At 45.5% G+C, this 13547-nt stretch overlaps 1 protein-coding gene across 2 annotated transcripts in view; it reads right to left on the bottom strand.

Annotated features, from left to right (window-relative positions):
• LOC124555291 (organic cation transporter protein) overlaps positions 1–13547 on the bottom strand; it is a 656605-nt gene that overhangs the window by 226860 nt on the left and 416198 nt on the right. The window lies entirely within an intron of this gene.

Genomic DNA, 13547 nt, shown 5'->3' with positions numbered 1-13547 from the left:
CACAGACACCAACCACATGACACAACGTTTAAAGTCCTTTTTGGGTATTTATGTGATCATGGGTTCTTTCAGTCAGAGGAACGTGCAGGGAGGCAGCGGCCTACGCATGCACCAGATTTGGAGGACCGTATTCTACAGGATATTGAGACAAACCCTGGCACAAGTTTTAGGCAATTAGCCCCTCAACATGGTGTAAGCCAAAGTACGATTATGTGTATCTGCATGAGAAAAGGGCTTGAAATATTGAGTGATGTAGTTGGCGTCCGCGAGGGTACTTGTTTTGGTACAAATGGAAATGAGCGTTTGGCGTCATTGGCCGGGAGGCACCTGTGGGGCAGGTCCGGCCGCCTTGGTGCAGGTCTTACTACATTCGACGCCACAAGGGGTGACCTGCGCGCCGGATGGGGATGAAATGATGAAGACAGCACAACACCCAGTCCCTGAGCGGAGAGAATCCCCGACCCAGCTAGGAATCGAACCCGGGTCCATAGGACAGCAATCCGTCACGCTGACTACTCAGCTATTGGGGCGGACGTTTTGGTACAGTGGTGCTGCCTCTCGACCATTTACATCTGCTTGACCGTGCACAAGCACCATCTTGGCTTGTTCCCGAGATGAATACGGGACCACCTGCTGCCTACAGTACGCTGTGTCAATCACACAGCATGCGACTCACAAGTAAAACACGAAACGTGATCAGAGGAACATTCATTCGTCAGCGTGATCAACCGTGGCAACGATGCATTTCCGGACACATGTTCATAGTACCTTTATTCCGCCGTTTCCAGTCAGCAATCCATCCCTGCAGTTTGTCGGTTTTATTAATGTTCACCCTCTATGACCAGAATTAGTAAATATACTGAGTTTCAGTTTTCGCTATGCTCTAGCTGACAGTGTGGTGGTTTTTCTCAGGCAAACAAGTAGTTGTTAACATTTGTAGCTCCAGAATTATACCACCTTTTAAAGAGAAATGTATACTTTTTTTCTCTGGCATTGGAATGACTCATTAGAGAGGAGTTCAGCGCCCTAATATGTGTGGAACTTAGTTAAAATATAAGGAGATACGAGCACCGTAAACCACAGCTCCGCCTAACAGTGCAAAATGTAAGTAAACATTTAATTCAAGTACGGTATGTGTGTCTACTATTATGGCCGATATTATCAACTGCTGCAAATGTTGACTCTTAACAGTGATACATTCCTATAAAGCGATTCTGGACAGGAAAGTCTGCGCATTGATTTTCATCTGAACTTATACCAGCACAGGGCCGTGTTGTATGGGATTTCATGTCTTCATGAGAAGTCGGTGTTAACTTCTAAACCTCTTATTTTAATTTTTCCCACTGATAAAAATCCAGAGATCTTAGTCTTGAGAGCGAAAATATTTTTTGTTTACCGAACGAAAGATGCAACAATTTCTCAGTGTTCCGTAAAGTACACTCTAAGGAAAAAAAAAAAAAAAATCCGAGGCACCACAAAGAAATTACCCGATTGGCACGGAAATCGGTATATGTGATGTGCAAACAAATGTTTACAGTTTCATAAAAACTGGACGATTTATTCAAGAGAAAGAGCTTCACAAACTGAGCAAGCCAATAACGAATTGGTTCACCTTTAGCCCTTATTGACAGAGTTGCTGGATGTCCTCCTGAGAGATATTGTGCCAAATTCTAACACTTGTGGCGTTAGATAGTCAAAATTCCGACACTATTGTAAAGCCCGCCTCCCATGCTCCAAACGTTCTGAATTGGCGACGTTGTTGGCGAAAGCAGGATTTGTTCAAATGTGTGGGAATTCCTAAGGGACCAAACTGCCGAGGTCATCGGTCCCTAGACTTACACACTACTTAAAATAGCTTATGCTAAGAAGAACACACACACCCCTGTCCGAGGAAGGACTCTAACCTCCTTCGAGAGGGACCGCACGATTAGTGACACGGCGCCTCTAAGCGCGCGGCCACTCCGTGCAGCTGTAGGATTTGCCAAGCACAAAGACAAGCAGTAGAAATTCGCATCGTGTGCGGGCAGGCATTATCTTGCTAAGAGGGCTTGCCACGAGGGCAACAACACTGGCAGCAGAATATCGTTGACATATTGCTGTGCTGTAAGGTTGCCGTGAATGAAAACCAAAGAAGTCCTGCTATGAAAATGAAATGGCACCACAGACCATCTCCCCTGGCTGTCAGGCCGTATGGCTGGCGAAAGTCAGGTTGATATCCCACGACTGTCCGGGAAGTCTCCAGAATGTTTTCACTGCTCGAAGCGAGACTCATCACTGAAGAGAATTCTACTCCAGTCACTGAAATTCAAGGCCGAAGACCTGTCTGGAAAAGCCCTGGACAGCGGTGGTATACAAGTCTGCTGTCATACGGCCCGACAGCCAGGAGTGATTGTCTGGGCAGCCATTTCTTTTCACAGGATAACCCCTTTGGATGTCATCTGCGGCACCCTTACAGCACAGCGATACGTCGACGATATTCTGCACGGTGATTTGTTGCCCTTCATGGCAAGCTATCCTGGGCTTGTAGTTCAGCAATATAATGACCACCCACGCATTGAGAGAGTTTGTTCCGCTTGTATTCGTGCTTGCCAAACTATACCTTGGCCAGCGGGGTCGCCGTATCCCTCCCCAAGTTTGGAGCATTATGGGGAGGGCCTTCCAGACATCCTGGGTTTTTGACGATATAACGCTCCAATTGGACAGAATTTGGCTCGATATCTCAGTAGAACAACCAATAACTCTTTCAATCAATACCAAACGGAATAACTATTTGAATAAGGGCCAGAGGTGCACCAATGCATTGCTGACGCACTAAGTTGGTAAAGCTCTTTCTCTTGAATAAATCACCCAATTATCCTGAAATTGTAAGCATTTGTTTGTTTGTACATACACATAAAAGGTACCAATTTACGTCCAATTCAGATAATTTCTTCATGGTGCGTGTTATTTTCTTTTCGAGTCTCGGTGTGGCACACAGTTTTAATCTGCCAGGAAGTTTCATATCAGCGCACACTCCGCTGCAGAGTGAAAATTTCACTCTGGAAACATCCACCAGGCTGTGGCTAAGCCATGTCTCCGCAATTTTCTTTCTTCCAGGAGTGCTAGTTCTGCAAGGTTCGCAGAAGAGCTGTGAAATTTGGAAAGTAGGAGACGAGGTACTGGCAGAACTGAAGCTGTGAGGACGGGTCGTGAATCGTACTTGGGTAGCTCAGATGGTAGAGCACTTGCTCGTGAAAGGCAAAGATCTCAAGTTCGAGCCTCGGTCCGGCACACAGTTTTAATCTGCCTTGAAGTTTCAAATGGATTTTTCTATGTACAGTGGGGTGTCTTTCAATAACTCAGGCAGCATATCTGTTAGGAACTGTATGTACTTGTGGCTATTTAGAGTACCATCAGTGCTATGATTCTTCTCTCAGCAAGGACAGATTTTCAGCTGACCAGTAGCGAATGCTGCGATGATTGACTTGCCCATAGTTTCTATTTGTATGTTTCATCCGTAAACAAAATCTTGCATAGAACCTCCGGATCACTTTGAGTTTCTTGTCGACACCATCCTGAGAACTGTAACAGATTTTCAAAGTCGTTGTCATGAAGCTGTTGATGGAGCGAAATGTGGAAAGGATGAAATGCATTGGAATGTAGTATTCGCAGAACGCACGCGTCGGTGGTCACACTCCTACGTTGAAGCTGCCTCGTAGGGACATTCGGGCTGAGTGTTACTGCTGCTAAGATGTTAGTTGCATTTCTCTCATCATTTGCTGTTCTTTATTGTTGCCGTATTTTATTCTTCACAGTTTCAGTTTCCTGAAAGTTTTTCGTAATATTTGCAAAGACAGACAACGAGGATCTGACGCCACCAGGCCTTCTTTCAGCATATTATCGCACTGCTGCACTATCAGTTTGGCGATATCTGTATACGAGTATATAAAAGGCAGTGTCGTAACTGACTGACCCATCATCGCACAACCGAAACCGTTGAAGACAGGAACTGAAATTTGGAGAGGATGTTGATCTTACACTATAGGCGTCGTGGGTGAAATAGCGGCTGGAAGGTCTCTGGAAATATGTCGCTATTAGGGTAATTTTGGAACTAGACCTACGACAATTGATATTTAATTTCTCGTCAAAAATAAAGAAATACATGTTTCACTATTTTGGGAAGTTCTATGGGGTGACATAGTGGGTGAACTTTGTTATGAGATAAATCGTAACTAATGAACTACTAAGCAATTTTCATAGTTAAATCTATGAAAATCTGCATTTCACTCTGTCTAGATATAAAGAAGTATGTTAGGGGATGGAAGTTTCCATGGAAATATCACCACAAGAACGCGAAAGGCATGAGTAACAAAAACCTTATAATCCAGCTACCAGAATCGCTTTTTTGTCATAAGTGCATTCGGAAAAGACCATACTTGTCTGGCCTTAAGTACCGTGAAAAATTAAGAAGGTGTTTCAATTTGTGAACAACACAATAAATCGATTAAACAAAAACAGAACAAATCTGTACATACCATACAGTCTACAAGAGCGTCGCAGAGTGCGCTAAGCTAGTTTTACATAAACGCAAACCACATACATTCTGTACATTATCGCATACAATGTGAAATTCTGAATTGCTGCAGCAAAAAGTTGTATGATAGCTATAACAGCAGAGCACAAACTGCTGTACTTCAAGCGCACAAGTAAACACACGAGCCATATCTACTATCCAGTTTGTTGATATTTTTCCCAGTTGGGTAGATGTATGAGGGACCTCTTCTCCTCTGGGTCAGTGGTTTGTGATGCTGTTATCTTTTTACCGCTTGAGATAGTTCCACACGTGCTACGTCTCTGAAATCCATTACGAACGCTCTTTCCAGTGCCACAGAAAAAGCATGTAGTTTCATTTAAAAAACAGAAACGAGAGTCATAATTCGGCAGCTATAGACGTTAAAAATTACTCGCATACATCAGAAACTTTGCCACGTTGTCCGTTGCAGCATAAAGAAACTATCACGCTCACGTATTTCCTCACTCTGGATATATCTGAGGTGACCTGTCTCAGCTGCGTCGCCCAGTATGACATATTGTAGCTACATGCCTTTGACTGCATGAGAAGAGAATTCCAACGTCTCTTTCACGACAACTATCATGTAACTTTCTTTGGTTTTTCACACGTGTCGTTAACAAACTGAGTCTGTCTCCGGGAACGATGTGGCTGACTAATCTGGAACTATGTTGATACATGTGAGTCCTTCAGAGCCATGTCAGCGTGACACCATGATGGTTTACAGTTACTGCGCGGCAACGCTGGATCAGCGTTTACCTTTGTTTCACGATTACTGCCGACTACTAGATAAGCGGCCTTAAGGCACGGAAGTCTAAGGCAAAGGCGAGCCACAAACACACGGCTATAAAACGCTGCACGCTGCACTTCTGCACTGAACATATCCACGCCGAGCGTCGTTAAGGCACAGCGGTTGTATTCGGACGAACGACGGTTCAAATCTCCTTCGAGCCATCTGCGTATTGTTTCCTTAAACCACTTAAAGTAAATGCCGGAATGGTCCTTTTGAAGACATCACTGGCCATTTCCTTCCCCATCCTTGTCGAACCCAAGCTCGCGCTCCGTCTTATTGCCGACGGGACTTTAAACCTCATCTACCTTCGTTCCTTTTATCTCTGCATCTACACTAACTAAAAAAGGATCACAACATCAAAAAATAGATACAGTAGAGTAATGAAATTTCGGGAATATATTTGTCTAGATAACATACACGACTGGCCATTAAAATTGCTACACCAAGAAGAAATGCAGATAATAAACGGGTATTCATTGGACAAATATATTATACTAGAACTGATATGTGATTACATTTTCACGCAATTTGGGTGCATAGATCCTGAGAAATCAGTACGCAGAACAATCACCTCTGGCCTTAATAACGGCCTTGATACGCCTGGGCATTGAGTCAGACAGAGCTTGGATGGTGTGTACAGGTACAGCTGCCCATGCAGCTTCAACACGATACCACAGTTCATCAAGAGTAGTCACTGGCGTATTGTGACGAGCCAGTTGCTCGTCCACCATTGACCAGACGTTTTCAGTTGGTGAGAGATCTGGAGAATGTGCTGCCCAGGGCAGCAGTCGAACATTTTCTGTATCCAGATAGGCCCGTACAGGACCTGCAACATGCGGTCGTGCATTATCCTGCTGAAATGTAGGGTTTCGCAGGGATCAATGAAAGGTGGAGCAACGGGTCGTAACACATCTGAAATGTAACGTCCACCGTTCAAAGTGCCGTCAATGCGAACAAGAGGTGACCGAGACGTGTAACCAATGGCACCCCATACCATCACGCTGGGTGATACGCCAGTACGGCGATGACGACTACACGCTTCCAATGTGCGTTCACCGCGATGTCGCCAAACACGGATGCGACCATCATGATGCTGTAAACAGAACCTGGATTCATCCGAAAAAATGACGTTTTGTCATTCGTGCACCCAGGTTCGTCGTTGAATACACCATCTCAGGCGCTCCTGTCTGTGATGCAGCGTCAAGGGTAACAGCAGCCATGGTCTCCGACCTGATAGTCCATGCTGCTGCAAATGTCGTCGAACTGTTTGTGCAGATGATTGTTGTCTTGCAAACGTCCCTATCTGTTGACTCAGGGATCGAGACGTGGCTGCACGATCCGTTACAGCCATGCGGATAAGATGCCCGTCATCTCAACTGCTAGTGATACGAGGCCGTTGGGATCCAGCACGGCGTTCCGTTTTACCCTCCTGAACCCACCGATTCCATAATCTACTGACAGTCATTGGATCTCGACCAACACGATCAGCAATGTAGCGATACGATAAACCGCAATCGCGATAGGCTACAATCCGACCTTTATCAAAGTCGGAAACGTGATGGTGCGGATTTCTCCTCCTTACACGAGGCATCACAACAACGTTTCACCAGGCAACGCCGGTCAACTGCTGTTTGTGTATGAGAAATCGGTTGGAAACTTTCATCATGATAGCACGTTGTAGGTGTTGCCACCGGCGCCAGCCTTGTTTGAATGCTCTGAAAAGCTAATCATTTGCATATCACAGCATCTTCTCCCTGTCGGTTAAATTTCGCGTCTGTGGTATAGCAATTTTAATGGCCAGTAGTGTATCAAATGGCAACGGCCTTGCCGCAGTGGATACACAGGTTCCCGTGAGATCACCGAAGTTAAGCGCTGTCGGGCTGGGTGACCATCCAGGCTGCCATGCGCTGTTGCCATTTTTTGGGGTGCACTCAGCCTAGTGATGCCAACTGAGGAGCTACTCGACCGAATAGTAGCGGCTTCGGTCAAGAATTACCATCTTACGAGCGGGAGAGCGGTGTGCTGACCTCACGCCCCGCCTATCCGCATCCTCCACCGAGGATGACACGGCGGTCGGATGGGACCGGTAGGCCACTCGTGGCCTGACGACAGAGTGAGTTGTGTATTAAATGATTAACATTGCAAGATCACACATTCATGTAAGCGCGGATAAGCCATTGCAAATGTGAAATGCTCTCACATTAATAACCGGTGTAACCGCCACGATGTTGAGAATTGTGTTGTACAGGTGCCGGATGTCAGCTTGTGGGACTGACTTTCACGTCTGTTGCGTTTGGTCGGTCAATATAGGCTGGGCATGACGCTGGAGTTGTCCTCCGATGCTGTCCCATAGATGCTCGATTGGAAACAGATCTGAATATCGAACAGGCCAAGGCATCATCTTGGCACTCTGTAGACCATGTTGGGTTACAACAGCAGTAAGTAGGCAAGCGTTATCCAGCTGGAAGACATCCCCTGGAATGCTGTTCATGAATGGCAGCACAACAGGTCGGATGACCACAAATTTTTAGTCAGGGTGCATGGGATGACCACGAGAGTACTCCTGCTGTCATTCTGAATCTCACCCCCAGATCATAACTGTAGGTGTTGGTGCAGTTGTCTAAGATGCAGACAGGTTGTTTGCGGTCCCTCAACTGGCCTGCTCGTAACCAACGCTCGGCCATCACTGGCGCCGAGGCAGAACCAGCTTTCATCAGAAAACACAACAGATGTCCACTTGGCCCTCCAATGAGCTTTCGTTTGACACCAATGAACTCGAAAACAGCGGTGGTCTGGGGCCGATGGAATGAGCGCTTCGGGGTGTTTGGCCCGGAGCAGTCTTAGAAGTAACAGGTTTGTAACGGTTCGTTGTGTCAATGTAGGTGCCATCTGCTGCTCAAATTGCTCCTGCAGATGCAATACGATGCGCCAGGCATTTTTGACTGACCAACTCACCACCACATCCTGTCACAAAGGTAAGTTGCGCCCACGACCATTACAGCGCGTATTTAAAAATGGTTCAAATGGCTCTGAGCACTATGGGACTCAACTGCTGTGGTCATAAGTCCCCTAGAACTTAGAACTACTTAAACCTAACTAACCTAAGGACAGCACACAACGCCCAGCCTTCACGAGGCAGAGAAAACCCCTGACCCCGCCGGGAATCGAACTCGGGAACCCGGACGTGGGAAACGAGAGCGTATTTAAAGCAAATCTGATTTGTATCCTCATGGTGGCGCCACTATCGCCATTCTTTATGCGACTTGCTTGAAATTTGAATAGACATCGTCTTTCAGATGTAGTAACACACCTACCAACTTCCGTTTATGTCGCACTTTTCTTTCCTGGTGTTGCTGTTGTTTCCGTTGTGTATACTGCACAGATGTAGAGGTACACGGTTGAAGGGTTGTTTGGGAGCGTATATTATATACTCCCAAACTACCTATTCATGTACCACAGCCGGCCGCTGTGGCAGAGCGGTTCTAGGCACTGCAGTCCTGAACAGCGCTGCTGCTACGGTCGCAGGTTCGAATCCTGCCTCGGGTATGGATGTGTGTGATGTCCTTAGGTTAGTTAGGTTTAAGTAGTTTTAAGTTCGAGGGGGCTGATGACCTCAGATGTTAAGTCTCATAGTGCTTAGAGTCATTTGAACCATGTACCACACTCGGTCCCGTTCGACTGCCAGTAAGCCCTTGTACAACCATTAACTTTCTTGATATTAGCATTATCATCATTTCACGCTGTCTAGACGATCGTTAGACGAAATGCGTCTCTCTGGATTTTCTCTACGTCCCCTATTATTTTAGCCTGATTATGATTCCAATCTGACTAGCAATACCCAAGAATTGGTCGAACGATGGTTTTGTCTGCTATCTCCTTTTTGAGTTACTTACATTTTCTTAGAATTCTCCCATTGTCCCATTGAATCTGTCTGTCTTCTGCCTTTTCTACTACTAATTTTGTGTGGTCAATCCATTTTAAATCGCTCCGAACGAATACTCTAAGATATTTAACGGTTTTGATTATTTTCCATGAATGATGATGAACTGCGGATTCAAATAATAACTATCCTCTTGCCTTTTTATGCGATACATGTGAAAATTGCTTGTGCTGGGTATAAATTCCACTCCCTTAGCCTTTACCAAGCGTCGATACTTTGTAGCTCTTCTCATTGTTTATTTTTTTTTATAATTTTCTGGCCTTATGACAACCGTATTTACAACACCATTCCCGCGGCCATTCGACGTTATTCACCAAATGGTTTACGTATATCATTAACAGATCTATAACACTCCACTGGAATACAACTAATTTTGTTTCCACATCTGATTTTTTCCTAAACAAAGCCATGTAAATGCTGAGCTCCAGTTGCTCTGAACTCTTCAGTATCATCACAAAGGTAGGCATTCTGTAAGCTCGCATTTGGCACACAATTTGGAAATCGGTGGAAAAGTGTCAGTATGCTGGAAGGAAGAAATTTCTTCCTGCACAACGCTTCGGGGTCTCCCGTATAAGAAATCAAATTGCTTTACTTTTAGTTTCCAGTGTTTTATACCTGAAATTAGCCAGAATGTTCATCGCTATAAAGTTCATTCGTTCACTGGGCGTGAACAAAAGTTTCTGACAGTCTCTGTTACTTTGTTGTCAATACAAAACTTATACAAAACCATCCGCAGCTCGTGGTCTCGCGGTGGCTTTCTCGCTTCCCGAGCACGGGGTGCCGGGTTGAGCGATTTTCACCTGCCACGAGATGACTGAGTGTTGTTGTTTAGTTTTCATCATCATCATTAATTCCCATTACGGTCGGAGGAAGGCAACGGCAAACCACCTCCACTAGGACCTTGCCTAGTACGGCGGTGCGGGTCTCCCGCATCGTGCCCTACGCTCTGTTACGGAGTATGGGACTTCATCATACATAAACCATTATAATATTTGGTCAACTTTTATGTAAGTTGTGTAGCAGCAAGGCAGAAAGAACTTTCGGTTATACTGACACAATCTGCCGTCGTTTGGAAATATCTATCTTCCTTCAACTGGAAATTTAATATTTCAGCGTTGACGAACTGCTGTTTTAAAGCGTTTGTGTGCAGGTTTAATGTGTAGACGTAGTTTACTAGGACAGTAGATAACATTTGTTTGATGAACTATTGTGCTGTAGATATGGGGAACTGAAAGCTTTGCAGCCGGCCGGTGTGGCCGAGCAATTCTAGGCGCTTCAGTCTGGAACCGCGCGACCGCTACGGTCGCAGGTTCGAATCCTGCCTTGGGCATGGATGTGTGTGATGTCCTTAGGTTAGTTAGGTTTAAGTAGTTCTAAGTTCTAGGAGACTGATAACCTCAGATGTTAAGTCCCATAGTGCTCAGAGCCATTTGAATTTGAAAGCTTTCCAACGTTTGACTCAAACGGTAAGAAAGAATACATGTGGTTCATCATTCGACGGTCAATAGCCAGTGGAATAATGTAGATTTCTTTGTGAATAAGTGGAAGCCGCCGTCATTTAGATAAGAGCAATACACTGGCGATAATGATGGAGGACCTTTGTCTTTGTCAATGTCCATGCTGTCTCTGCCAGTACAGCTGGCAGGTGCTTCTACATCTACATCTACATCTACATCCATACTCCACAAGCCACCTGACGGTGTGTGGCGGAGGGTACCTTGAGTACCTCTACCGGTTCTCCCTTCTATTCCAATCCCGTATTGTTCGTGGAAAGAAGGATTGTCGGTATGCCACTGTGTGGGCTCTAATCTCTCTGATTTTATCCTCATGGTCTCTTCGCGAGATATACGCAGGAGGGAGCAATATACTGCTTGACTCCTCGGTGAAGGTATGTTCTCGAAACTTCAGCAAAAGCCCGTACCGAGCTACTGAGCGTCTCTCCTGCAGAGTCTTCCACTGGAGTTTCTGTGAAAGTGGCCAGTATTCCTGGAGGCAGGCGAATGTTACTTTCTGTCGAACGTCACTGAATGGGTCCTGGATGGAGGTGCTTACGGGAAATGGCATCTGTCTTGGAGATGCCACAGAGTTCTCTTTGCTCCCTAATCGGATCATGAATACTCACTGTAATGTGTATGTTGCCTTGGAACATACTGTTAGATACTCCGCACAATAACGAAGTGCAGAAGTTCCGTACCATTATGCCCGTCTGTACAAGTCATGCTTTGTGTAAGTGTAATATTAAAGATTATTTCCTATGTTAAAATGTATTTATTTTTATGTACTTGGTACGGAAAGCCTTGAAACATTTCATAAACTGGACAGTAATCGTACATTCTCCTATACAAACGCTGTCCATTCCCGATTAAATTTGAAATGTGACAGCCAGATTTTGGGCTGAAACGTTAATATCTCCCCTTTATTGCCCCGATCTACAGATATCTGTATGATGACGTCCTGGGTAATGATGATAATTGCGAAAATCGAGCCACTAACACCCATGTAATGTTTTTTTACCTAACTTCACATTCTGAAAAGTAAGTCCCCGAATTTTTTATGTAAAAACTCTCAAAGCTTTTTAAATAAGACAAACGATATCAGAATTCTACATATTTATGCTTTATGCTTACATAATTATTCTCAACGTAGTCACCTTGGTGAGGAACACATTTCTCTCAATGAGAAACCTGTTTGAGGATACCGCCACCACAGAATGTCTAACTTTGTTGATAGATCCACAGCTTCAGTTGTGCTTGCACCGCTTCATCTCTGTCAAAGTGAAGTCCTCCGGATGGTGTCAAGTAATTTAATGAGGACGATCGATGACAGTGAACCCAAGGCGTCAGATTGTTGTAGATGTAGCAGAGCCCGTCGGTGGTCTGACATTATCATGCTAGAGAAGTGAGTGCTCCATGCGTGGACGGAATCTTCGAATTCGAAACTCGACTGCAGTATAGCGTTTCTCACATACCGTCATAGTTACGTTGCACACGGCCATGTTGCACGCTACAGTTCGAGGTCCTCTAGAGAGGAGGCAGAGGGCTAGGGCTGCAAATGTGTAGACATCCGTCTCTATAGCCCGAACATTAATAAAACGGACAAAGTGCAGAGACGGATTCCTGACTAGAAATGGAGTAAAAAGGTCCTATGAACATACGTCCGGAAATGGAAGGTGTGAATGCAACGACAACAAATTTTCCTGGAACAGCGTACACAGCTAAGCAAAGTGGGATTGCTGGTGTTGAGGATAGTAGCGGTTGCCATGGGAGATACACGCGATTGTAGTTTGGCTTGTAGTATGTTGGAGGGTGACTTGCCTGGAGCTTGTACAATGGTTCGTCGTAATATCCTGTGGAACACAGTCCTCCAGATCTGGTGCACGCACTGTCCGCCTCCTCCCTGCACGTTCGTCTGTCTGAAATAACCCATGATTATACAGTCTTTTTTTTTATTGAATTTCGAATTCCTCCCGAAGAGGGGCGGGCTGGCAGCAGCTTAGGATGCCCCTCTTCAGCCTACAGACTTTGTTTTAAAAAGGCGAAGATAATACGTAATAAAAAACAGGCGATAAAATCGAAGACTTAAAGGGTAACATGGCGAAAACATCGTGGAACTTAAAACAGAACAAAGGGATGATGATGTTAATAAAAATACATACGAAGCAGACAGGTAAAATAATAGACAGACAATTTAAAAAAAAAAATCATGGCGACAGTCTGGTTTCTGTTCGCAAAGGATATAAAATTCACACCCAGTGACAGCATGGTTTCTGTTCGCAACACGGGAAAAGATGAAACAACACTGAACATTCACTGGAATGCCATACCACAGCCGTGAGCACGTGGGGGGAAGCTAGACAGATGAGGGGAAGATAAAAAAAGGGGGGAAGGTGAGAAAAAGCGAAGGGGGGGAGGGGGGAAAGGAGCCAATGGAGGATGAGGACCCATAAGAGGGGTGGGGGATGCTAGACGCGACAGGGAGTGGAGAAGGCAGAGGGTGGGAATACAATGGGACTTAGGGGGGGGGAGAAGGGAGGTAGGGAGAGGTTAGGCGGGGAGAAACACAGGCTGGAAGGGGGGGGGGGGAAGAGGGAGCCCAGGGAAAGGATGGAGGAAAGGAGAGGGGGGGTTAGGATCAGAGTTGATAGAAGGGGTAAATGGAGGGAGAGGGCATCATCTGGGAGGGGGAGTTGATGGAAGCCACCTTGGGAAAGGAGATGAAGGGTGTAGAGATGGAGGGTAGCGGGGACACAACAGTGAAGACGCGGC

Source organism: Schistocerca americana, chromosome X, assembly GCF_021461395.2.
Source record: "Schistocerca americana isolate TAMUIC-IGC-003095 chromosome X, iqSchAmer2.1, whole genome shotgun sequence".
Classification (NCBI taxonomy): Eukaryota; Metazoa; Arthropoda; class Insecta; order Orthoptera; family Acrididae; genus Schistocerca; species Schistocerca americana.
Note: the sequence above shows the minus strand (reverse complement) of the source record. Positions and strands in the feature narration are given on the sequence as shown.